Source organism: Suricata suricatta, chromosome X (assembly GCF_006229205.1).
Source record: "Suricata suricatta isolate VVHF042 chromosome X, meerkat_22Aug2017_6uvM2_HiC, whole genome shotgun sequence".
NCBI classification, from domain to species: domain Eukaryota; kingdom Metazoa; phylum Chordata; class Mammalia; order Carnivora; family Herpestidae; genus Suricata; species Suricata suricatta.
This window is the reverse complement of record NC_043717.1, coordinates 5,539,668-5,567,265: the sequence shown is the minus strand read 5'-3', so window position 1 is coordinate 5,567,265 and position 27,598 is coordinate 5,539,668. Positions and strand designations below refer to the sequence as shown.

At 47.8% G+C, this 27,598-nt stretch overlaps 2 long non-coding RNA genes across 2 annotated transcripts; one reads left to right on the top strand and one right to left on the bottom strand.

Moving 5' to 3' along the window:
• LOC115283815 lies at positions 1 to 9,689 on the bottom strand. Its single transcript, XR_003905069.1, has 3 exons — positions 9,231 to 9,689; positions 2,222 to 2,353; positions 1 to 545 (listed from the first exon to the last, which is right to left on the bottom strand). It is a non-coding gene; the product is annotated as an uncharacterized LOC115283815 (long non-coding RNA).
• Positions 8,355 to 27,120, top strand: LOC115283816. The gene is made up of 3 exons (XR_003905070.1): positions 8,355 to 8,480; positions 9,434 to 9,536; positions 27,014 to 27,120. It is a non-coding gene; the product is annotated as an uncharacterized LOC115283816 (long non-coding RNA).
• Positions 27,121 to 27,598: the final 478 nt, after the last annotated feature.

Genomic DNA, 27,598 nt, shown 5'->3' with positions numbered 1-27,598 from the left:
CCCTGTGCTGTCAGCACATAGAATCCAAGGTGGGGCTCGATCTTGCAAACTGTGAGATCATGACGTGCCGCTCCACAGCCTGCAGAGGACAGTCCCCACCACAAAGAAGGAGCCAGGCCCAAACACATGTAGTGCCATGGTCGGGAAATGATGCCCAGGCCAGTGGGCCGGCAGGCCTCCCCTCCCGTGTCCCACCCCCGCTGTGCGCTCCGGCTGGGGGGTGGGGCGCCGGGACAGGAGGCCAGGGCGATGCTGTCTGTCCTCCGGGCCTCCTGCTTCTGGCCCAAGGTTTGCAGTGTCAGCTAACGTCAGCAACGGGCACCTGCATGCCCACCTGGGGACTGTCGGCCCTGAGCATCGGGGGAGGGCTTGGCAAGGACATGAATGGGGGCTGTGTGTGCGGCCGAGCCGGGGCTGCCTCGGAGCCCTGTCAGCTTCGGGGCCACTGTCCTTGCTTTCAGCAGCCCTCCTCTGCCTCCCAGCCTGAGGCAGCCTGCCCGTCCCCGCATCCTTCGCCCCGAACTCTTCACCGTGACTCATTTCTCCTGGGGAGACAAAAGAAGGCCTTGACTCCAATCAATGTTTAAAACCAACAGAAATAACAAATCGTTGATTCCCAGGAAGGTGGGAGGAGGCGAGGCGGTTAGAGTATTTCCACACCAATGTAGTAAGTGGATTAATTAGTCTGATGTGCTGTTTACCACCTGGAAAGGTGTGGAAAGGTGTGAGGGGATGAGCCAGAGCTCAGGAGAAGACAAGGAAAGCCTGGGAGAAGGCACCAGGGAAAGGGGGCCGGCAGACTGGGCAGAGAGGCACCCTGAGTGCCGAGAGGTGGGTTGAAGGCTCCCTGATCATCACTAGCAGCAGGCAATGTCATAGGCACCTTACATAGAATCCTCATGACCCTCTGTAACTGGTCCTACGCTGCCACCTGTATCAGTTAGCTATCGCCTCGGCAAAACTGTGTAACAAACATCCCCACATTTCTGTGGCTTAACACGCCCATCACTCACTTCATCTCTTCTAAAGCATCCGCTGTCTACAGTTCACCAGAGACTCAGGGCATCTGGTTCGGGGTTAAGCTCCAAGCAGCAGGCTGGGTGCACATGGCTCCAGGCATGGCTCTTTTGCTGTGAACCAGGGGCCTGACTGGGGCGCATTTTTCTCATAATGATGGAGGATACACAAAAGGACAACAAAACCGGGCAAACTCATTCCAAACCTCTACGGTGTCAAATCTGCCAGCACTGGCAAAGTGAGGCATGTTGCTGAGCCTGAAATCAAGAGGTGGGAAGTTGTGCTCTGGCCACCGTGAGTTCAAAGCAAGTCAGAGAGCCAAGTCCAACACTGACAGAGTGGGGACATGTCCTTCCTCCCAGGAAGGTGCTGTTGGAACTGAATATTTGCTGTGATATAATCTACCACATTTTAAATATGTGGAAACAGAACCACAAAGACATGAAATCAAAAAGACATTGCTTTAGGCCACAGGGCAGGTGGTAGGCTCGGATGTGAACCCAAGTGGTGTGGCTTGAGGGCCGGTGTTACACGGTGCCCCTCCACTCCAGCGTGTGGCATCCACACCCATGCCACCATACCCCACCGCGAGCTGTCTTAAGCTGTCTGGGTAGCAAGTTCCCAGGAACTGCCTGATGGTCCTCACCTCCTGTGTTCACTGCCCTGCCTCACCTCCATGTTGGATATGACTGACCTTCGTGACCAGTAAAATACTGAGGAAGTGCTAGTGTGCACCTTCCGGGGCTAGGTCATAATAGCCGTGCTGGTTTTCTCTTTGGGGTCTTGGCTCGCTCACTCTGGGGGAGCCGGGGCCATGCTGTGAGCAGTCCTGTAGGGAGGCCCACATGGAGAGGGGCTGAATCCTCCCCCACCAGGCAGCGCCAACACGCCTGCCATGTGGAGTGGGCCACCTTGGATGTGGGTCCTCCAGCCTCTGGACTTCAGGTTCTTTTTTTAGGTTTTCTACAAGAAGCTCAAATACTGTGAATGAAGCATAAGCCATCCCTTCTGGATTGTGTGTCCTGTTTGGATCCTGGACCTGAAGAAACTCTGACGTGTAACGAATGATTGTTTCAAGTCATGACATTTTGGAAGGATTATTACACAGCGAGAGATACCGTGCAGCCTTTTGTAAGTACTGGACACGTCACCCAACACTCAACGGCCGAGCTGAACCTGGAACTCCAGTAATCTGACCTCTTACCCCGTGTTGTTTTACATTGTGAACCAGGATGAGGACGCAGGTCTGCAAAGTGCATGCTGGGAGCTGGGTAGTCAGTCCATGGGAGATCTGAAATCGACAGGGTGTCCTGAAAGGTCATCCAAAGCGTAGACCCTGAAGATTTAGAAACCTCAGTTAGTTATAGAATCACAGCAGCACTTCCATTGTGTCTCTGGTGGAAGTCGTGGCTTCCCCTAGAGCGGTGCCCCTACAGCATGCTGCCCAAGCCACCAGGGGTGTGGCAAACACCTCACTTCTGACGATTGCCTTCCCTACCCGCAGAGCTTACCTCCGAGACTCAGAGACAGTTCTGGCTCCTTTCATCCATGGAGCCTTCAGGTAAGGTGTTCAGCCTCATCTTCCATTTTAACCTCTCCTTCACTTCACAGAAGTGACTCCATCCCTCATTAGCGCTCGGGCATGTTCACAGTTTCCCCTTAAAAGAGTTCTTGGACATCCAGATGGCCAACCGGTGCATCAAAAGATGCTCAATGTCACTCATCATCAGGGAAATACAAATCAAAACCACACTGAGATATCACCTCATACACGTCAGAATGGCTAATATCAGGGTGCCTGAGTGGCTTAGTCGGTTAGACATCTGACTTTGGCTCAGTTCATGGTCTCACAGTTCATGAGTTCGAGCCCCATGTCAGGCTCTGTGCTGCCAGCTCAGAGTCTGGAGCCTGCTTTAGGCTGTGTCTCCCTCTCTCTGTGCCCCTCCTCCATTCATGCTCTGTCTCTCAAAAAGAAATCAAAATGGTAAAAAAAAAAAAAAAAAAAGAATGGCCAACACTGACAACTCCGGCAACAACAGATGTTGGCGAGGATGTGGAGAAAGAGGATCTCTTTTGCACTGCTGGGGGGAATGCAAACTGGTGCAGCCGCTCCGGAAAACAGTATGGAGGGTCCTCAAAAAAATTAAAAATAGAACTACCGTTTGAACCAGCAATTGTACTACTAGGTTATTTACCCCAGGGGTACAGGTGTGCTGTTTCGAAGAGCCACATGCACCCCAATGTTTATAACAGTGCTATTGACAATAGCCAAAGTATGGAAAGAGCCCAAATGTTTACTGATGGATGAATGGATAAAGAAGATGTGGTGTACACACACACACACACACACACACACTGGACACTGGAGTATTACTCAGCAATCAAAAAGAATGAAGTCTGTCCATTTGCAATTACGTGGATGGAACTAGATGGTATTCTGCCAAGTGGAATTAGCCAGTTAAAGAAAGACAAATATCATATGACTTCACTCTTATGAGGACTTTAAGATGAAAACAGTTGAACATGAGGGAAGTGAAGCAAAAATAATATAAAAAGAGGGAGAAAGACAAAACATAAGAGACTCAAATACAGAAAAGAAACAGTTACTGGAGGGGTAGTGGGAGGTGGATGGGCTAAATGGGTGAGGTAATTAAGGAATCTACTCCTGAAATCATTGTTGCATATAGACAGTTCTTGGGGCACCTGGGTGGCCCAGTTGGTTGAACATCCAACTTTGGCTCAGGTCATGATCTCTTGGTTTGTGAGTTTGAGCTGCACGTCGGGCTTTGTGCTGACATCTCAGAGCCTGGAGCCTGCTTCCGATTCATTGCTTCCTTCTCTCTCTGCCCCTCCCCGACTCATGCTCTGTCTCTCAAAAATAAACATTAAAATAAATTAAAATAGGGGCTCCACAATGGCTCAGTTGGTTAAGCGTCCAGCTTCAGCTCAGGTCATGATCTCACAGTTCGTGGGTTCGAGCCCCGCATTGGGCTCTGTGCGGACAGCTAGCTCAGAGCCTGGAGCCTGCTTCAGATTCTGTGTCTCCCTCTCTCTCTGACCCTCCCCTGCTCACGCTGTCTCTCTCTTTGTCTAAATAAATAAAAACATTTAAAAAATAAAAAAAAGAAAATAGTAAGACAGTTCTTGTCAATATCAGACAATGTGGAAATGAGGAGACACTGGTTCCTCCCACCAGACAGCCCAGAGGAGGGTAAGAAAACCTCACTGACTTCCTATGATTTGTCAGCAAGCCGGCGACGCCTGCCCACAAGCAAGTGGAGCTGGACAGCCGTGGTGGGGACTCTGGCAGCGGCGGAGGCAGACTGCTCCACATACATCATCATTTTAAAAAGCCATCACCACCCGACTTGCTCTCTCCCATTTACCTCTGCCCTCCCCCGCCTCCCCCCCTCACTGTGATCACACTGACATTGCACGATATTGCAGGGTATGGCGTGTGTTGCACAGGGCACAGCTCATTAGAAGCGCTTCTCCGTGCAGGATGGACGCTCCCCCTTGATGACGGACTTGCTAAGCCCTCCAGCGGTTTGCTCGATTCAAGAGATCGGGTGGAGGAAAGATCGATGTTGACCACAGGGTTCGTTAGTGAGATCCGTCAGGGGCTTGATGACTTCCGGAAGAAGTCTTTTCAACCAACACATTGTCCTGTCTGCGATTTCTTCGGCCTCAAAACCTCTGCAACAGGCCAGGGGTCAGAGTGTGCAGTGTGACTCTCTGCCTCCCACACAGTCAGCGGGGACACATGGTCGCCACATGTGTTTTTCTAACTCAGGAGGGAGAAACGTCCACGGCACACACAGTGCACACCTCCCCCCCACATGTGGGTAGAACGTTCTCTGTTTTAGATATGCATCGTTGTGATAAACGTTCAACATGTTTGGATTTAGCATAAGACACTGCAGGGGGTCCTAAATTAAATTCAGGAGGTCCCCAGGGCTGCACAGGTGAAACACACCAACCTTAAAACCTTCAGACCTGAACTCTCAGAAAATAAGCATATGACTATATGGGTATTGTTTGGTGTGTTATTTTTTTTTTAATGTGTGATTCTATTTATTTATTTTTTTATGTTGTTTATTTAGTTTTGAGAGACAGAGAGAGACAGCGCGAGCAGGGGAGGGTCAGAGAGAGAGGGAGACGCAGAATCCGAAGCAGCTCCAGGCTCTGAGATGTCAGCACAGAGCCTGACTTGGGGCTCAAACCCACGAACCTTGAGATCATGACCTGAGCCAAAGCCGAACACTTAACCGACTGAGCCACCCAAGCACCCCTGTTTGGTGTGTTATTTTAACAATCATTTTAATCCGAAGCATAGGCTCTTGTTGTGTAATCAGATCATGAGTTCACACCCACGACACTCGCTGTGAACCAAGGGTTTTATGTTCATTGACGGACCTCATTCTCACCACTACCAGATAGTAGGGATGTTAGCTGGTGTACTAGCAGACAGCTGATGTGACCTGTCCGATGCCACATGACTGAGAAAGGGCGTAGCTGGAGCTTACCCTGAACACAGTCCACCCCCCAACCCTGTGTGCTTCCACCCTGCCCTCCAGTCTCTTTCCAAGGCATACCCTTGTGCAAATTTGTATTTAAGATGCATTGCCATCAATGTGTCTGAACTTGATCATGCCATGAGTCATTAGCAGATTATGGTTCCTGTCCTTCCTTATGGCAGTTTCATTTCCAGTATATTTATTCTTCCAAACCCAGTTCAAATAGCACCACCCGTGAGCTTTCCCCAGACCCCACCCGGGACTATGTTCTGGCCTTCGTATTTGGCACCTTGTTTTTGGGTTCTTTTGTATTTATTTGCTTGTAGGAACTTCTTGAGGCCAAGCTAAAATCTCTTTAACTTTCTGTGCTGGGAATTTTAAATTCAATAAAAAACTCAACTTATGGAGGTAAAATGAATGTGCAATAAAACACAGAGTCCTTAGGTGTGCGCTGGGCGGGGCTTACACATGTCCTCACCTACGTGCCAAACATCCCAGTCAAGATGTGGAATGTTTCCATCAGCCCGTCTGCGCCTTTGCAACTGATGCCCTTCACGCAGCCACAGACTGGAACTCCCATCTGTATGCCGTAAAAACACTTCAGCCCTGTCTGTCTTCTTTAGTTTGCTTAATGCTACTAGAATCCTCTGGCTGCTTAGGTTATAAAACCCGAAGTCTTTTTTTGTCATATCTTTTAGTTCCTCATATATCATATATGTATATAAATATACACATATATCTATAGTCATATCCATAGTTCTGCATCCAGCAAACTTTGCGGAGTATCTAGATTCCAAGGCAAAGATCGTTGCCAAGGACTGAGTCATGAGCCAAAGCCACTCAACGCCATGTTCCCATGGTTCTTTCTTCTGTCTGCCGACCTCCCCCGTCCACTGTCCAGTTCATGTCCTCCACAGCTTTACGCTGTTGCTGGCCAGCCGCACGTTGGGTCTTGCCGCCCTCTCTTCTTCGAATCCGTCACCCACAGGGCTCAGGCTGCTGTCATAAACTTCCCATATCTCCCCATTGCAGACAAAACACAACATACAAAATCATGTCTCAGCCGCTCAGCTCGCCTTCAGGAGCTTCTGCAGTCTGGCTTCCGCCCGCCTCTCCTGCTCGGCGGCCTCGACCTGCTTCCCTTCAAGCCACTGCAGGTGGTTTCCTGTTTCAAAACACGTTTTGTTTCCTTCGAACTCAGGCTGTGCTTTCTGCCTCTGGAAGTCTTACCCGTTTGCAGTGCTCCGCTCTGCAAGGTCGGGAGAGGGGTCCTTCCTCTCTTCCTATTTATCCACCTGTTGCTTTCACACCCTGAGGACTTTGTTTCCCTGTGTGTCTTCCAGAGACATTAGTTTCATACCACAGAGGAGTCCATGTTAGGAGAACAAGAGGAGAGAATGTTCTTTGCAGCAGAGTAGAGGGGTTGGGATATTTTTTTCTGTGTGTTTTTATTCTGTGGACACACGGGGGAACTTGCTTCTCTCTTCAATTGGCTGTTGCGGAGCTGGGAGCTAACCATAGCGCTGCCCGTCCCCCCACACGTAGAGCCTATAGGATAAATTCTGTGTGTGAGGTTGCCCCTGGTTTCATCTCCTGTTTCTTATTTCCCTGACGCCCGTATTTCCTGTTGATTTTTAGTCTCTGCAAGGGTTTTGCCGTCTCTGCTCATGGTAGGCCCTCAGTTAATTTGTTCAATGAAACAATTCATTGCTTTCATTCGCATGTGGCAGAGAAAAAACAACCACAAAAGCTCTTCAAGAGCGAATGGATATTTGAGTCAACTTTATACCGACCCCCACCCCTAAGAGCCTAGCACAGAGCTTGGCCCTGAGTAGAAACTCAACGAATGTTAAATTTCATTGAACTAAAAAAAAGGAGAGGGCACCTGCCGAGCTCAAAATCATCAGCAAATGGTTAGAGTAAATTCCCTGACGATAAAGTTGTTTCTATTATAGGATTACTATAAAATTATGGGGGCCTTGAACTAACATTAAGAAAGGAAGAGAAGGGGCGCCTGGGTGGCTCAGTCGGTTGGGCCTCCGACCTTGGCTCAGGTCAGATCTCGCGTTTGTGGGTTCAGGCCCTGCGTCAGGCTCTGTGCTGACAGCTAGTTCAGAGCCTGGAGCCTGCTTCCGGTTCCATGTCTCCTTCTCTCTCTGCCCCTCCCCCTCTCATGCTCTGTCTCTCTCTGTCTCAAAAATAAATAAAATATTTGAAAAAAAAGAAAGGAAGAGAATGGGGGGCCTGGGTGGGTCAGGTGGTTAAGTGTCCTGATTTCAGCTTAGGTCATGATCTCACAAACCCGGCATCGGGCTCTGTGCTGAGCGTGGAGGCCGCTTAACATTCGCTCTCTCCCTCCCTCCAATGCTCCTCCACAGCTCACCACCTGTGTGTGCACACACTTCGCAAAGAAAAAAGAAAGAAAGAAAAAGAAAGGAAGAGAAGGAGGCACCCGACTGGCTCCACCAATAGAAAATGCTCTTGTTGATCTTGGGTTGTGAGTTTGAGCCTCACCTTGGGCATAGAGCTTACTTAAAAAAAAACAGGGCAGAGGCTGATTCTGGTCTTCATGGAGACCATTATGGAGCAAGGAGTGTATGTAAATGTGCAATGAAGGAGTGTATGCAAATATGGAATGAAAGAGGGTATGCAAATATGGAGTGAAGGAGTGTATGCAAATGTGCAATGAAGGAGTGAATGCAAATATGGAATGAAGGAGGTATGCAAATGTGGAACGAAAGAGTGTATGTAAATGTGGAAGGACTGTATGCAAATGTGGAGTGAGGAGCGGCTGGGGAATCTGCTGAGAGGCTGCTTGCTTCTGCCACAACAGAACGAACAGACCAGATGAAATTGATGACTCTTTCTGTGCCTCTTTATATGCTTACATCTAAATCAATCCTGTTGTATAGAAACTGAAGATTTATGCATTCATATAGAAAGCAGGTAAGAAGGAAAGCCAGAAAATGTAAAGACTGATAAAAACGTAAAATAAACGGTTGGGGGGGGAAGTGGCACTTGGGTGGCTCAGTTGGTTGAGCATCTGACTTTTGATTTTGACTCAGGTTGTGATCCCAGGGTCGTGAGATCAAGCCCTGTGTTAGGCTCTGTGCTTGGCATGGAGCCTGCTTGGAATTCTCTCTCTCTTCTTCTCCTTTTTTGCCACATGCTTTCTCTTTTAAAAAAATTAAAAATGAAAAATAAATGTATTTATTAAAAAAATTTTAATATTTATTTTTCAGAGAGACAGAGCATGAGCAGAGGAGGGCAGAGAGAGAGGGACACACAGAATCCAAAGCAGGCTCCAGGCTCTGAGCTGTCAGCACAGAGCCCAATGCAGGGTTTGAACTCATGAACTATGAGATCATAACCTGAGCCAAAGTCAGATGCTTAACCAACTGAGCCACCCAGGCACCCCAAAATAAAATTAAAGTAAGAGGGAATTTTTTCTCCTGATTGCGGTGCTGGCTGTTATTTCCCGTCTCCCACTGGAAAGAGACCTTGGCCTTTATCTGCCCAGGAGCCGCTCTACCTCTGGGTCTCTGCGTGGGTCTCCCTGAGTTTATCAGATGCAGACACCTGAAACCCCCCTCTTCTGAGTCTGCAGGACGTGGTTTCACCACCACAGGCAGAGGAGACCCTCGGGCATCTATACATCAGGACCACACCACCCCTCCTGAGAGGAAACAGGCTTACCAGTCAGTTCAAGATCACGGGCAGGAAGCTGGAGGCAAGGGCCCTCCTGACCATGAGTCCCCGCTTGCGCTTCCCTGAGCCATGCATCCCGTGGATCTCCGAAGCCACTTAGAGACACGGGGTGTGTCAATGGCGGCCCATGTCTGTTGTCTTCCATCCTGCTCGCCACTTATCCCCACTAATGATGCCTCTTCTTCCTGTAGAATCTCCAAGAAGGACCATGGCGTCTGCTGGGGACCTAAGCCCATCCACCCTACCTCTCGGAGAGAGGTTCAGCCTTGTATCCAACCCGCAAACATAAAGCAGGTCAGTGAAATGCCTGGAGTGCCAGGAAGTGTTATGAAGAGTCCTTGCACCGCGGGGCGGCTTTCCGAGGGGCTCTGGACCGGGCCTGCAGCTCTGTCTTCTCCTCACTTACAGCTGCTCTGTGCGCAGGTACACAGCTTACCTGTACCATCATGTGGGTTTTAGGGCAGTACTTTATTTTAGCCTGAGAAATCATGGTGGTTTTTTCCTTTCCTTCCCCCCCCGCCCCCCCCCCCCGCCCCTGCAGAAAACCATCAAATACTCCAAACATAGAAACCTGCCTATGAGAGCTTGGCTTCCATCACTTTCCGTGGCGTCTATGATCTTCACCCTTGCCCACCAACGCTTGTCAATCAGGCTTCCTCCAGCCTGGCTCTTGACACTGGGGCTGGAAACCCTTTCTGGGGGGCTGTCCTGTGTCAAGGGGGGCTCACCAATATGCCTGGTCTCTGTCTTCTGCATGCTACGAGCACCCTTCCTCCCTTAGGTGTGACAACCAAAAATATTTCTGGAACATTCTGGAATGTTCCCTGGGGAGCAAAGTCCCCCAGCTGAGAATCCGTGCTGGAGAGGATAGGGACCGGGAGAATCTGGGCCAGAATTGCCCTCTCGGGGGGTTGCTTCAGCCACAAAGCCTCACACCCAGGTCTGACGGCATCCGCTTCCCGTTCATGACACCCATTTCTTCAGCCTCTTCTGTGCCACCTAGGAAGCTGTGAGGCACTGAGCAGTAAGCTTCAAGAGGGAGACGTGCACTTTGATTATTATTATTATTATTATTAGAGAGAGACAGGGCACAAGTGAGCAAAGGTGGAGACAGACAGAGAGAGGCAGGGTTCATCGATGCAGCACTTGAGTTCTTCTGATGTGGGGCTCGAACTCATGAACCATAAGATCATGGCCTGAGCTGAAGCCAGAGGCTTAACTGACTGAGCCATCCAGACAGCAGGAATTTTGAAAAAAATGTGTATTTATTTTTGAAAAAAAATTTTTTAATGTTTTTTATTTATTTTGGAGAGACAGAGAGAGACAGCTCGAGCAGGGGAGGGTCAGAGAGAGAGGAAGGCACAGAATCCGAAGCAGGCTCCAGGCTCTGAACTAGCTGTCAGCACAGAGCCCAATGCAGGACTCAAACCCATGAACCGTGAGATCATGGCCTGAGCCGAAGTTGAATGCTTAACTGACTGAGCCACCCAGGTGCCCCTGTTTATTTGCTTATGAAAGAGAGAGAGAGGGAGCATGATCAGGAGAGGGTCAGAGAGAGAGAGAGAGAGAGAGAGAGAGAGAGAGAGAGAGAGAGAGATTGTGAAGCAGGATCCAGGCTCCGAGCTGTCAGCACAGAATCTGACGTGGGGCTCCAACTCATAAGTGGTGACATCATGACCTGAGCTGAAGTTGGAGGCTCAACTTTGACAGAGCCACCCTGGTGCCCGTGGACATTTTTTCTGAACTCTGCTGTGCATTTATGGATCGTCAGGGAATTTTTCCAGACCTGAGGCCTGGAGGCAAGGGCTAGGAAGAGCTGGGAGAGGATGAGAATGGGGAAGGCAGGCCCATTCCCACCTTCCCGCAGGCCAGGCTGAGAGTCCCAGCGTGACCCGCAGAGCGCTGGGCCTTTGGGACCCACACGAAGTGCCATTTCCCCAGGAAGTCACAGGGAAAACCATTAACCTGGTACCTACAAACTAATAAAAATAACTACAGTTGTGCAGTTGCCCACGCTGGGTTTTCACTCATTGTCCTGTGTGACAGAGGTTGTTAGACACCCCTACTCCTCTCTGTTGTTGGAAGCCAATTTCTGAGCTCCCTAAGTTGAGAAAAAAGTCCTTGTGAGGTAAGGCAGGTTTGCAAGGCAGGGGCAACCGAGGTCTAGCCCCCTCAATTATTTTTGCTTGAGCGCTGACCCCCCATGGCCCCTTGTTGATTGGTATCAGGAGTGACCCACCAACTATCCTCTTATCCTAAAATATGCAGATTGCACCTTGTGAAGGAACTTATTCTAGGAATTTCTTCTTTTGTGATCATGGGGAGCAAACATTACATTTCCTGAGAAACCTGTTTTTCTTCCCCTCAAGAAAACAGGCTATTGACCCCTGCTCATGAAGAACTAACACTTGCCTTTGCTGTGCTAAAAACATTGCCTCATATTTGAATGCTGAAGATCCCTTCCTTCCCGGTACAATAAGCATCTAAATCACCTACATCAATCACTATTGATAAAGATTATGCAGGAGTCTTCTACCAATCTATGTTCTGGGAAAGTTTTACATACCAAAGAATTTATCATCAGAAATCATTATCTAAGGCAATTGCCACTTCTGTGCTGGGCCCATACGTTTTTCCCATAAATAAAGCTGAGTCTCAGTCAGTGCCGAGATGCCTGCCCGGTGATCAGAAAGAAACTTGAGGCTCTCTCACTCCCTTTCGCCAACACCGTCCATTTTTCAGGGAGCCCTGGACCTGCTGGAGCTGGACTCCGGCACTCTCTTACTGTCACACATAGATGGCAAATGGCTTCATCCCTGGTGGCTCTCACCACGACTGACACAACAAAAGCTTCAGGACATAGCAGACTGCAGCCTCCTCCACTGTGGGGGAGGTGATGGAGAACCCGTCAGCAAGTGACACCAGCGTCTCTTAAGTGTGAGCATTTCTAAGTCCCTTGGTCATACATGACACAAACTACTCCCCACCCCGTTAGTATGGGAATTAACTCTGTGGTCTTTTATTAAATGACGATGCTGTTTTGAGCAACTTGCCGTTGTTTGGAAGCCTGCCTCAGTTTCCCGCAATCAGCTGCAGTTTGCTTTCAGCTCCTGGGAACCAACCCCATTCTTTGCCACATGGCTTCATCTTTAAATCCAGTATCAGAGATTATGCCTCTCCAGATTCCTCCTTACCTTTCAAGTCTCTTTTTGGGAGAAACCCTGTCACCATTAAGCTCAGGTCCACCAAGGATAATGTTAAAGTCAATGGATTTGGGGGGCGCCTGGGTGGCTCAGTTGGTTGGGCGGCCGGCTTCGGCTCAGGTCATGATCTCACAGGTCGTGGGTTCGAGCCCCATGTCAAGGCTCTGTGCTGACTGCTCGCTCGGAGCCTGGAGCCTGCTTCAGATTCTGTGTCTCCCTCGCTCTCTGACCTCCCCCTGCTCATGCTGTCTCTCTCTCTAAAATAAATAAAGACAGTTAAAAAAAAAAAGTCAATGGATTTGGGATTTAATTGCACCTGCGAAATCCCTTCATGGAAGCACCTAGGTTAGTATGTGAGTGAATAACTTGGAGAAGGTGTGTCTATGCCAGGGGTCAGGAATGTCAGGGGCATCTCGGAATTCTGCCTATTACAATCTCTAGTATGAGAACGCTGGTCCCTCGCCCCTTGAGAGTTACCACTTTATCAAGGAATCATTGTGATCGATTCATTCGTCCTCTCGCTCCTTCTGCTTAAACCAGCACGGAGCCTGCAACATGCCCTTAATTAATATTCATTTACCTGATGCTCCTGAGAACTGAATTAACTGACTGGACAAATAATTATTGAGGATCAAGCATATTTCAGACCCTCCTCTAGGTGTAGACGAGAGGACGTGTAGGAGAAGAGTCTTGTTCCCGTGGCGGCTGAATGAAAGCACGCTGCAGACTTCCCAGACCGCCAGGTCCTCCCCGGGCTTGCTTCGCATTGAATAAACACTTCCTAGTTGCTGACTCTTGATAAGGCTGGATCCTTAACCATTTGTTCCTTAACAGAAAGAGAATTGTTCAAGGCAACTGATGAGACAGAATCTGTCTCAATCCAACAAACTTCCCGATTCCTCTGCCATGTTACCCTTCGGGTGAGTGGAAGCAAGCTAGGTGATGGGTATTGAATCCCCTTGTTTTACTGAGTGGAGGTAAGAATGGGAGGGTGGAGACTGAGGGTGGCCGGGGAGGGTCTAAGCTTCCTGGGCTGATTGCTAGTGGAGACCCCAGTTCAGGGACTGGGGATCTGGAACAAAGAGCTGAGTGGGAGGTCCAATAATTCTTATAAGGGGGTCAGAAGTAGGTCTCGTTGCCTGCACTGGAGACAGGAATCCAAGAGCGAGGTTTTGGAGAAGAATGGCAGGTGCCGGATGTATAATTGTGAGGTGCAGCCATTATGCTTTATTTTTCTTCAGCGGTAGACGTTCCAGCATCTAATGGGTAGAGGCCAGTGCACACAGTGGCCCCAGTAACAACTATCTGCCTGCGAATGTCAAGTGTGAACCTTGTCCTAACTGGATCCACATGTTGGGGTCAATGGCCAAGCAGCCGTGAGTGGCAAAGGCCACTGCATTCAGTGAATCATGTTGGCACCTGGTGCCCTTTCTGGGCTCTGCAACCAACCAGTTGTGGGACCTTAGACCCAGACTGGACCCCAGCATGCTTTCCTGGGGGGCCCCATTCATAGGAAGGTGAGCAGAAATTATAAAAGATGTTTGATTTCCCATTAGTTGAATCACAATTTCCTGGTGTTCCAGGAATACTTAGTTTTCATTTTTCCTTATTTGTTTAATATTTCAAAAAGAATCTTTTTCTTAAGTTTATTTATTTTGAGAGAGAGAGCATGAGTCTGGGAGAAGCAGAGAGAGAGAGAATCAGGGAAAGAGAGAATCCCAGAGAGAGAGATCCCAAGCAGGCTCTGCACTGTTAGCACAGACCCAATAGGGGGCTTGAATCAACCAACTATAAGATCATGACCTGAGCTTAAGTCCAACACATAACCAATTTAATTTAATTGTCCTTTGTCTCTGGAAAATGCATTGCCCAGGGTCCAGTGGGCCAATGAGTCCTCCCCTGTGCTTTGAGAGCTGATTCCCATTTACCGGCCCCCAAGATAACCCTCTGGAAGTTGTGTGGTCAATGAAGTCACAGACACTTCTCCTGGTTCATCATTTACTTCTTTTTTGAAATCAGGTTTTCTAAAACATAACTTTGATTAGAGTATGTTCTGGAACACTGAGAATATACGGTAGTTTAAGTATTCAAGTTTAGGACAAATACTATCTCTTATTTAGGGAAAGGATCAAAATGAAATAGGGATGTTCACCCCATCCGGGGAGTGCCTGGGTGGGGCCCAACCTCCGTCAGCTCCAGAGGGAGCACTGTTGGAGAGACAGCCCTCTATGGTCTCCCGGTCACTTTATCCACTTGCTCTAATTAATCCTTCGTCTCGGATGTGACACCCGAGAGAGGTTTAGAAGTGATTGCCCAGGCTTAGAGAGGAGGTTGTGCGGTCCCGTGTGGGTATGATGCTGGGCGTTCCATTTTGGAGGCTGCATGGCCAGAGCCGATAAGTGTTAGGGCCTCAGAGGCAATTTTTCTAATAGGGGGGAAAAGTGCTTCAGGTAATCAGTCTCTTGTTTTCCTTTCCTTTTTCAGCTTTTATCCTTGGTCTGTTTGGCAGTTACCCAAATTATAAGACTCGACAGGCATTTCTGTTTAATAATCTTGCTTTGAAACTCAAGAAGTACCCACATGCAGCCCTGTCAACAGGGAATCATTAACGCTGAGCAGACAAAATGTATATACTTAATTGTTTTTATTGAAATAAATGCCCTATGTACCCCCTGCGATTTAATGAGCGCACACAGGCTAGCTAAGACCAGGACGCTCGTTACAGCCGCCATCTTTGATTACTCGCGTTTGCACTTGAAGGTAGAACTGAGGCTTGTTTTTATACAAGAAATAGGATTTCACCTTTTTGGTTTTACCCCCGTCTCTACCCTAGCCTATTTCTCAAAGGGAAATGAATTGGATTAACAGAGGAAGAGTGAGGACACTTAAAACCTTCTTTGTGGGCATTTATTTATTCCCACCGGACAATTGATCTTTCAAGCAAAGCTTGTTAGTACTTCGCTTAAGAACCGTGAGAATAGGGGTGCCTGGTGTCTCAGGCAGTAAAGCATCGGACTCTTGGTTTCGGCTCAGGTCATGATCTCACGTTTCGTGAGTTCGAGCCCTGAATCAGGTTCCACGCTGACAGTGCAGAGCCTGCCTGGGATTCTCTGTCTCCCTCTCTCTTTCTGCCTCTCCCCTGCTCGCTCTCTGTTTCTCTCAAAATGAATAAACGTAAAAGAAAAAAAGAAGAAGAAGAAGAACCACAAGAATATAGGTCTGCTTTCCCATTCTTGATTCTGTGATTGAAGGTTTTCCAGCACAATCAGCAGGGTTTATGAAGCCTCTCCAATCCACAGACCGCAGACTGAATTCTGCATCCTCCCCAACCAACGCCGCTCCTCTTCCATCTTGTATATGTAAATAAGCCATCCTCCAACCAGTCCACCTGCCTAAAACCTTTCAAGCACTTTTTAACAGATTCATCAGTCTATATACATGCAGAAAAGTGCACATATAGTAAGTTGTGGCCCTGTGATTTTCACGACCTACATCCTCCCATGGACCCAGCTCCAGATGAAGAAGCAAACACTACCAGTGGCCGATACCTAAGCTGGACTCTTAGGAGTGGACTTCTTCTGTATCACATGAACTCCCTCCTCTCCATTTCATCCTGGAACCCTCCCTTCCTTCTGGTCCCTCCCCCCACTGGTCTCCCAGGCCCCAACTATGATCCTGCCCACCCATCTCCCTCCCACTGCCAGCTTCAGGCTAGACCACAACTTGTCATGTCTGTTTCCTGTTTAAAAACGTAGTCTTGGGGTGCCTGGGTGGCTCAGTTAGTTAAGTGTCCAACTTTGGCTCAGGTCATGATCTCACAGTCCGTGGGTTCGAGCCCTGTGTCGGGCTCTGTGCTGACAGCTAGCTCAGGACCTGGAGCTGTCTTTGGATTCTGTGTCTCCCTCTCTTTCTGACCCTCCCCTGCTCACACACTCTCTCTCTCTCTTTCTCTCTCTCTCTCAAAAGTAAATAAAACATTAAAAAAAAAAAAGCATAGTTTTGCTCCCTAGTGCTATGGTGTGGAAACTCAGTTTCTTCATCTAGTGTCTGAGGTCCTTCAGACCTGATGAGGACGTATTTCAGTGTTACTTCCCCCAGTTTTGCCTCATCTGCCTTATGACTGAGCCAAATGGAAATATCCACTGTCCCCGTAATAGAAATAATAGCAACAGTGGTGGCTGACTTGTCTTAAATATTTAACATACACGAGGCTCTTGGTGGAGGCTCGATTAAGATGTAACAGATTTTGGGGCGTCTGGGCGGCTCAGTTGACTGAGCATCCGACTTCAGGCTCAGGTCAGGATCTCTTGGTTCGTGAGTTTGAGTCCCACATTAGGCTTGCTGCTGTCTGCCTCTCAGTGTGGAGCTTGCTTTGGATCCCCTGTACCCCTCTCTCAGCCCCTCCCCCACTCGTACTTTCCACCAAAATAAATTAATATTACAAAATGTAGCAGATTTTAATCTTCACAGCGACTTTATCAGATAGGTGATATTGATCTACTTCACGGGAAATTGAGTGACTTACCGGCGGTTACACCGTGCATCCCGTGCCTCAGAACTGCCATTCTAAGACCTCGGGACTTGGGCTCTTGAGCAGAACAAGTGCCAAGATTTTCCACACCTGTGATTTTGCTCATGCTGTTCCACTCTGCCGGGCATGTACAATCAATTGTTTGTCCGCACCTGACCGATTCTGCAAGGCTCAGCTTCCGTGTGTCATCTTCCAATGAATTCTTTGCCTTCCCTTCGACTCAAGTGTCTCTGAACATTCAGAGCATTTCGGCTTTCCCTCTTGTGACTCTTCATTCATTCAGTCAAGATACACAACTGATTTCCATTATTTGCAGTATTGATGTTCTTTAGAGCTTCCATGAACACTGAATTAGCAAATAGTGAACCTTTGCTCCCCGGGGGACATATGGGATCAGGCTCCTACAAGGCTCTGGTCATAAGACTTCCAACAACCTATTAGTACCTAAACTTGTTTTATACATGTAGCTGTCCTAAAATAAGACATCTTATTTCATATCTATTATTGATTTGTTCTCATTGAACCGATGGCCAAGAGCACTATAACTCACGCCTGAAGGAAACTTACTGAAAACATATTTTCTCCATAAGGCCCAGTCCAGCCTTCTCGTGCTGAGGAGCACCAGACAGCGTGACAGCATTCAGGGTGACAGTGCGACAGTGAACGCACCAACAGAAAGCACAAAAAAGCAAAAAAACGTGGCCCCAGGTGGGCTGTGAAAAACACGCTTGTTTACAGAGCTGAAACACGCAATCACTTTGAGCTCTGTTGGCGATGTGCACGTCCAGAGACTTAAAAATGTTCTCTTCTGTATCCGTGTCCTTGAATGACTTTGAAACCACCACGTGTGTTGATTTTAGCGAGTAGGCAAGTTTGCAGATTCAGACTCCGTGAACTGGGAGACTGACTGCACTCATTTCAATCTTGTACTGCTGTTATTTAGTAAATGCTTCTCTTTCCTGGTAAATTATAATTTCCTTGAGAGAATGAGCTTATGTTTTATTAATCTCTATACTTCCCCAATACTAGCCCAATGCCTTGTTCACATTAACTGCCCAATAAATTATTTATTACATTAATTAAAGGGAAGAGGAGGAAGTACCTATAGGTTAATGGGTCCATAGTGTTATTTCTTCATTACATCTGGCTTCCCTTCAGATATTTTTAGTCCACTGAATGAGCTATATTTAAAAAATTTTTTTTAATGTTTATTTATTTTTGAGAGACAGAGGGTAAGCAGGGGAAGGGCACAGAGAGAGGGAGACACAGAATCTGAAGCAGGCTCCAGGCTCTGAGCACAGAGTCCGACATGGGACTCAAACTCTCGGAAGTGTGAGATCATGACCTGAGCTGAAGCTGGACGCTTAACCGATTGAGCCACCCAGGCGCCCTTATTTTTAAGATATGTTCAGTAACATATAACTTTTGCCCTCTCTCCAAAAGCATTTTTTCTTATTTTAACACAAAAGATACTGGAGATGAAGGAATGGGTATTTTTATCTCTTGAAAATGTGCTCCAAATACAAACAGCCTGGTGAGGACAAAATCCGGTGCAGCTTGCCCAGCCCCCTGTGATTTAGAAAACCACGCCCTGTGAGCTCAGCGGATCCATGATCCTGTAAAGTGGTGGGGGTGGGGGGGTGGGGTGCAGCTGGGGGTCTTGGAGGGTCACAGGCTGTGAGCCACAGGACATTGTTACTGACGGCAGGAGCGTGGGTTTTGCCAGGGATGATGCAACGGATTGATTATCTTTTTCATTATTCTTGATTTGTGCCTCTTATTCATGAATAAGAAACTCATAATTCTTTCCTTCTCCCCCCCGCCCCATCTGATAAGTTTCGCTTGCCTCTCTTCCACCCACCACCTTTTGCATTTTGAATGGAATACAAAAATAATGAGGCTGTTTTGTTCAACATCAATGAGCTTTAGCTACGTAAATCTTACATCAAATCAAATTTTTTTCCATTGCTCTAACAGCATTATCTCTCTAAAGATCATGTGATTTTCCATTGCTGCGGGAGACGGGTAATTATTCTACCAAGCAACAAAACAGGTAGCTTTGTGAGTAATTTAAGAATCTGATGTTCAAGGTTATGTTTTGAGGACACATATTTAGCCAGACTTTTTTTTCTTTTTTAATGTTTATTTATTTTTGGGAGAGAGAGAGACAGAGTGCAAGCAGGGGAGGGGCAGAGAGAGATGGAGACACAGAATCTGATGCAGGCTGCAGGCTGCAGGCTGCAGGCTGCAGGCTCTGAGCTGTCGGCACAGAGCCTGACATGGGGCTCAAACCCACAAACTGCAAGATCATGACCTGAGCCGAAGTCCCAGGTACCTCTAGACAGACTTTTCAAAGCTCAAAAATAATGTACATTTATGTATCGGGGCTTATGTCAAATCATAATCCAATAGATATCTCTAGTTTTCCTCTCTTTTGCCCCATTCTCTTCCATAGGGTTAAATTTTAATGAGTACAATAAAGGAGAATGTGAAAAGGCAAATAAAAAATAAATGCTAGTGCAGATTGTAAGAATAGTCATGATCCTTCTGCCTGCTTGTGCACAGGCACCTTGGCAACATGACTTTGCAACCACCCCCAGCAACAGGTCAAACCTACCCTCCTTCCTTTTCACTCTGGTCTGGCCTTGTGACTTGCTTTAGCCAATAGAATGTGATACTGAAGTGACAGTATTGTCACTTGCAGGCCTAGATGTTAAGAGGTGTTATATGCCTCTTCTCTCTTAGAGCTCTGCCCAGCCTTCTGGAGGATGACAGACGGTACGACACAGATAATCTGCAGCTCACCTAGAAACCAACTACAGGTTCATGAGCTCAGCCAAAACTAGAAGACCCCCTCAGCTGAGCCCAGCCCAAATTTTTGACCAAAATGAATGGTAGTTGTTTTAGGTCCTTATGTTTTGGGAATGTTTGTTATGCAGAAAAAGCTGACTGATACAAGGATTCTAAAGAATCCAAATTTTAATCTAGTGAGCGTACAAAACTAGTGCCCTGAAAATTATTTTCTAACTACTCTAAAACAGCAGTATTTTCAGTGATTTAAAAACTTCTAAAGCTCCTTAATTTAAAAAAATGTTTCACTTTGGCAATTTCAGTAGCCTTTCTGTTGGACCTATGAGAATTGCTAACCCTTGCCCTGTACTAATGAAAGTCTATGCATTTCTTCTTTGTAGTCAGCAACTGAGAAGGGAGAGGGAACATCTGAAAAGGACTTTTTTTATGATCAGGAATTATTACAAAAAGAAACACAACAACACACCCCAAACAATTTTGTGCCCGCCCCCCGGGATTTGCAATCTTCAAGCCAACTGGGAAGAAAGAGAATGCTTGTGTGCAAGGTCTAGTGGGAAATTGTTCCTCAACAAGAATTGTGAATCTTCCATGAGTTCACCTGTTTGTGAACATGAGGTGAAATATGTTTAGCAACCCTAATTAGAATGGACACTAAAGCAAGAACTTTTTAAAGAGGAAAGGAGAAAACTCTTATGAAATGGTTTGAGTCATGAGTTACATTAAAATCCCTCTGACCTGTTTTAATACCATGTCTTCATGGACACACATTTTGGTCCCAATTACTCTGAAGGAGATCAGGAACTGTTAGCTATGGAAGGTGGAGAGAGATTGATGGAAAAAGCAGATATAATTGATTTTAGTGAAAGCCTATACACATGACCTGACTCTGAGATGCCCTGCCTTTAATTCCCTCAGAAGACAAAAATCTGGTCTTCAATAGCACAGGCAACTTGACATTCATCTATGAAAACGTTCATGTCTATTTTTGTCAATTATGCTTTGACAAAATAGCATAAGCTTTCATTATTTTTCTAGTGATGATTTAACACAAAATTAGGGGCACCTGGGTGGTTCAGTCAGTTAATTGTTTGACTTTGGACATTTCAGCAGTCTTTCTGATGGACCAGTCCGTGCAGGTCAGGATCTCATGGCTTGTGAGTTTGAGCCCCGCCTGCTTCAAATTCTGTGTCTCCCTCTCCCTCTCCCCTCCTCTGCTTGTGCTCTGTCCCTCTCTCTCTGTCAAAAATAAATAAGCATTAAAAAATAAAAAGAAACAAAATTCATTCTTTTTTAATAGTCATACATGGTCATGGTATTTATGCCATTTTTACCATTTGTAATTTTATTTACAAATGTCCAGATAGTGAAGAGCAAGCCCCTTGCCCTCTCCCGTCTCTCAGACGTCCATTTCCCCTCCCTCAAGGCAACCCCTGTTGACGTGCTTGGTTTGTGCGTGTTCTTGTAGTGACTTTGTACGGGGTGGGGACAGACATTGACAAGCGTGTATGTGTGACGGACAATATGAGGCGCTTGCAAGCCTCATGACTGGCCGTAAAAGCAGGTGATGTTCCCAGCCTCCCTTGCAGTTGAATGAGGTCTTGGCCGGTTGTTGGGGAAGGTGCTCTACGGCTCTCCCAGGCTCTGCTCCTGGAGCCCCCATGAGGCCCTCCCCACACGCCCCTTCTCTCCCCACTTTCCGGAGACCCCGACTGGACTGCCTCATGACTGGTTTGGTTTGCTCCACCAGTTAGCTTGCTGCACTGGTTCTCGATGGGGAGTGACGGAGCCTCCCTGAAGGGCACACTTGACGAGATCTGGAGGCATTTTTGGTTGTCACAGCTCCATACCGGCACCTGGCGGGACATCTAAACATCTGGCCAGACAGCTGCCCCTTCTCCCGCAGAATTCCTGGCCCCGCAGGTCACTATGGCTGCCCCTGAGGACCGCCGGCTTACCCGATTTGTACACACGCTCCTTACTTCTCAAATGGAAGCATTTGATGTTATTGATGGCATCCTGGGTTTTCCTCGCGTTAACCTTTTTTCTCATTTGCAAGTATCTTCTCCCATTCCATACCTCACATTAACTTCTTGAGCAAAACATCCAGCTGTACATTCTCTCGCATCAGTTCCCCCCACCCCTGCAGAGACGCCCTATTTCCTCTTGAAACCTGCTCACCCAGGTGAGTAAGCCAGGATAGCTGCTCAGGGGGCCGGGGAGCAGTTTGGAAAGCCATTAACAGTAACAACCATCATTACGGATTAGGAGGCGCTGTGGTATGTGCTCTGAATTATTTGTAGCCTCTGGGCCCAGGTTTTACTGCATCGGAGAACAAGGGGAAGTCTGAACTGAGTCTGTCCAGCTACCCGGATGTAAAGATGGTGCATCTATTTAAACTAATATGTATAGCGTTGGTCACTGACCTGCTCACTTAAAAGCGTCTTGGGGAGACCCATCTGAAAGTGGCTCAGATCAGAGGTTGTTCTGTTTCTAGGAGTTTCTCTGGACGTGATGAGTTAAGCCTGGGTGTCAGGTTCACCATCCCTCGACCTTTTTACTTGCCTAGGCATGACTGTGCCACTTCTGAAATGCACCTTGTGACTTATGTCAGCCAACTGAATGGCAGCCACCCCACCTCCACATTCTAGTAGGTTAGCATTCCTTCTCCCAGCCTTACTGTTGGGGCCATTTCTTGCCAGTTGGTCCTACATATGGTATTGTGGACTCCTACCTTATGTGGTTGGGCTCTGACCTGGCTGTACTGGGGATATTTCATGTTCATCTAATTATGTCGTAGGTTCGAGAGTGTGAAGTAATCTTAAAAAAATTTTTTTTCACGTTTATTTATTTGTGAGAGCAAGAGAGACAGACCATGAGCAGGGGAGGGTCAGAGAGAGAAGGAGACAGAGAATCAGAAGCAGCTCAGAGCCTGACGCAAGGCTTGAACTCATGAACAATAAGATCATGATCTGAGCTGAAGTCAGACACCCAGGCACCTCCTCCCTCTTCTACTTCTAAGGATCCTTGTAGTTACATTGGACTCACGAAGACAATCCAGGATCCCTATCTTAAACTCAGCTGAAGAGCCACATAGCGACTAGTCCCATGAACGCCCCTTCACCAGGTAACACAACATAGACCCAGGTTCCGGGGGACTTCTTTGGGGAGCCCTTATTCTTCCTTCCACAAGGTCTAAGATGGTGGACAATTGTACAGGAACTTGCAAAGGATGCTTTTATAGTTTTTTTTCAAGTTTATTTATTTATTTTAAGAGAGAGATAGGTGTGGGTGTGTGCGAGCAGGGGAGGGGCAGAGGGAGAAGCCCTGGCAGGCTCTGCACTGTCAGCACAGAGCCTGATGTGCGGCTTGAACCCGTGAACCATAAGCTCATGATCTGAACTGAAATCAAGAGTCTGACGCTTAACCGACTGAGCCGCCCAGGCGCCCCTTCTCTGCATCGTTTTGGGCAAAGTCACCGTCTAACTTCTCAAAAGGATCCTCCAGGTGCTGAGCAGAGACTAGACCGTAAAGGCCAGAGTGGAATCAGGAAGTCAAAGCAGGGGGCCCTTTCCTGGTCCAGACACACTAAATGCCAGCTCCCACAGGGCCGTGCCCTGCAGGTGATAAAAAGTATTTGGATTCTGAACACAATGCCAAGGCTGACGGTGAGGATTGGATGCAGACATCATCACGAGGGCCCCAAATGTTTCCACTGGGCAGTTGGAAGGATGAGTACCAACAGCTGAGCCTGTAAACCGTGTAAATGTGTTAAATTTTTACACATGGATTTATTGTTTTGCAATGCAGTGTGTGTGTGTGTGTATGTGTGTGTGTGTGTGTGTGTGTGTGTGTGTGTGTGTGTGTGTGTGTGTTGGGGGAGGAGCTTCTAAAAAGAGTTATGGGGGCCCCTGGGTGAGTTAGTCGGTTAAGGGTCTGACTTCCGTCCAGCTCAGGATATCACAGTTCATGAGTTGGAGCCCCACGTCGGGCTCTTTGCTGTCGGTGTGCAGGCTGCTTTGCGAATCCTCTGTCTCCCTCTCTCTCTACCTCTCCCCTGATTGAACTCTTTCTGTTTCTCCCTCACAAATAAATACGTATTTTTTTTACAAGAGAAAGAGCTATTATTTATTAAGTTGTCCACTTTCTAGTCCATGAGCATCCTTGTATTGGCGTCAAATAAAGGTCTGGTTGAGGAGCATTCTGCACGGCACCGCCTTTTGGGGGCTTGCATTCACTGTGGAATGAGACCCCAGACTCTTAGCTGAGCTCACAGAAGCATCAAGCTTCATCTGTGTTCTCCTCCCCCCCTTTCCTGGGCATCCCTGCTCCCAAGTGACTTGCACTTCCCGGGACACACGAGCTGGTTCTGCCCTGGAATGTACCCTCCTGACCTGCAGTGAGTGCAGAGCTGGCGATGCTAGACTTTCCCAGGGAAGGTAGCAAATAGGCAGCTTCTGAGCTTATTAAAATCCACTGCATCAGAAACCCCGGGAGTGAGTCCCAGGAACCCGCACAAGACAGGATTCCGCTGTTGTGCGGCGTGACCTCGGGCCAGCAGCTGCGCAGGTGAGCTTGTTAGAAATGGAAATTTGGGTCCCGCTCAGGCCTGATGAATCAGCGTTGCTGGGAATGTGGCTTCGGAGGCTGTGCTAGGAAGCCCGCAGGACGGTTTGAGAGCCGCTGGCTTCGTGGTAAGGATTCTGCACTTTGAAAGCCCAAGTGATGTGGATTTGAAGCCAAACACATTCATCTGTGGCCAGCGGCGAGTCTCAGATTCTCATTCTCCTCGTCTGTAAACTGGGGATAATCTAGCTGGTGGATTAGAGGTTGTGCCCATAATGTGTGTGGATTTCCACGAAATGGCAGCTTCCACCTTCCTCCACCTCTTCTTGGCTTGTTCTTCTGCGGTTAATATCACAGCTTTGTGTGGGATAGGCCTGGGTTCCAGACCCATTTTTGTTTTTAATTTTAATTTAATTTTTTTATTTTTTTTAAATGTTTTATTTATTTTTGAGAGAGAGGCAGAGAGAATCCTAAGCAGGCTCCATACTGTCTGGGCAGAGCCCGACGCAGGTCTCGAATTGTTGAATAGTGAGATCATGCCCTGAGCCGAAATCAAGAGTCGGACGCCTAACCGACTTGAGCCCCCCAGGTGCCCCAGCAGTGAGTTTATTCTGAACAGAGGTGTGCCGCAGATGTGTTGGTTGGTCTGCTGGCGTTTTCTCATTTCTTGAGCATACATCTTGTTACTTTTGGAGGAAGTGATGATAAGGGCAATTAATTCCCCAGCTTGATGTGCATTGTCACTTTAGCAAACCTGATCCATTCACCTGGGTTCCCGGAGCCCGTGGAGCCTGCGGGCTGTATAGAAGAGAGGTGCCTCCTGAGACCGCCACAACGGTTTGCCTTGGCTTACCCTGCAAGAGACGGCGGGGCTGGAAATGCAGACACAACACTAGACTACTGCAGCCAGGGGGTTTCCATTTGTATGTTGCCCAACAGGCATGTGTGCATGTTGTAACGAGAGGAGCCCACTGTTTGGCATAGAAGGGTTAATTGGTGTGACACAGGCCCTTTCACGCTGGTCTTGCAATCTCTCTGCAACCCTGGGAGTCAGCTATTTTCGGCAGCTGTCCTTGGCTACGCTCCCCTGCACCTTGGGATCCTTACGCAAAGTGACTCTCTGCACAGAGACGGCCAGCTAACGCATGCTCAAGGGTTTATTGGAGAGCCTCAGGGCTTCGCTACAAAACCAAGCCAAGCAAAACCCTATCTGCCTGACCTTGAATTGGTTTACCATGTGTCTCTTTCTTATCTGGAGAATCTCCAAGGAGTCATTCACATTGAACAGTGCAGCCTCAAATCAAACAAAGATTTTTTAATAAAAGGAACAGACAGAATGTTGCCCTTTGCTTATCCATGTCACCACGAGTGTTCCTTAGGAGTCTCTTGACATTTCCTCTTTGCTGACTCAAAATAACGATGAAGAACAAGAAGCCGGAAGGATAAGAAAGAGAAGGGACCAGCTATCCCGAGACTCCGGCCAAGAGCCAAGTCCTGCTTGCCCCTCCCCCACCTCTTTGGCTGTTGTTCCAAAGAAAGCTTTGTCCCATCAGATTTGCGAGGAAGTCTGGCCGGAGGGTGGGATTCAGCGAACTGGGGCATCTCCAGTGAATGTGTAGGTCACAAAACGGTTCTGAGGACCCCGAAGGCTTGTGGGACATTGCGCAATGAAATGGCATCCCGTTATGTGTGCGGTAGGTTTCGCTTCCTGTGCATTTCTCTGAAACCCTTGCCAGGTTACCAACCGTTATCACCATCCTGCAGAATTTATGAAAGCTCTGGCAGTCATCTGGACCATCTCTTTCTTTTCTTCCTATTTTGCCCTAAAATGCGTTCTTTTGCACTTAGGACTCCTTGCACTCTTACATTTTAAAATGTATTCATAGCTTATGGGGCACCTGGGTGGCTCAGTCGGTTAAACGTCTTACTTCAGCCCAGGTCATGATCTCATGGTTGGTGGGTTCGAACCCCTTGTTGAGCTCTGTGCTGACAGCTCAGAGCCTGGAGCCTGCTTCGGATTCTGTGTCTCCCTCTCTCTCTGCTCCTCACTCTCTTGCTCTTTGTCTCTCAAAAATAAACATTAAAAAAATAAAATGTATTTTTAGCTTAAATAACAAAACCGACAAGTCACCTATGGCGAAATTAAAATTTCAGGGAAGGCAGGCAGAGTTTTGCCAGATGGGATCCTTCACAGCACTGGGCTGATAACGCAAGGAGCAGATCTTTTTCTTGATTTTCCTGGAGGTAATGAGTCACTATGTGTGCCTGGCTTGGTAAACAGAAGGGATGGGAAGATGGTATTTTAGACAGTCAGAAATGGAAGAAAGTGAGTATAGTGTTCAATGAAAATTAATTAACATCCCTCCCTCCCCCGGGTAGAAAGTTGTTGGCAATGATAGTGAAAGAATTATGTTTAAGAAAAAATTTACCAGGGGCGCCTGGGTGGCTCAGTCAGTTGAACCTTCCACTTAGGCTCAGGTCATGATCGCACAGTTTGTGGGTTCGAGCCCTGTGACAGACTCTGTGCTGACAGCTTGGAGCCTGGAGCCTGTCTTGGATTCTGTGTCTCCCTCTCTTTCTGCCTCTCCCCAGCTTGTTCTGTCTCTCTCTCTCTCTCTCTCTCTCTCTCTGTCAAAATAAACATTAAAAAATTTTTTTTAAAGGGAAAGAAAATTACCAAATTAGCAGATTGCTGTCTCAAGAATATAAAACAACATTGTATATGGGAAGGATTTTTTGAGGTCGGAAAATCGTCACTTCCTAAGAAACGGCAGGAATCTGTTTCCTGAGCATAAGGTATTTGCATTTGGAGTTTTTGCTGCTACCTGGCGAGTTGGGATTGTGCCAACAGAGTGGAGAGGCAAGAGCACAAGGGGCGAGTGTATTTTTCACCACCTGGCTCTGGAGAGCGGAGAAGCCCGGGAAGGAGGAGGTGACTAACTCCCACCTGCGCACCTGCAGCCCGGCCTGGCCCCAGAGGTGCGGGGAGGGGCAGGAGACAGGTACCCACGGCCTCAGAATGTGCTGCCTGACCCCACACGGCTGTGGCGGGTGTGGACAGCTTCAGACAAGGTGTGTCTATGACTTTGTGCCATTTTGGCCATGTGGTGTGTAACACTGAGCCCAGCACCTGGAACCAGAGGGCATTCATTGAGTTTCCGGAAGGAACGGTGTTGTTCTCTACTGCTTACGGGCTGTCAGTCAGGGGGACGGGACACTGAGCGGTGGTTCTCAAAGGATGGGTGCCT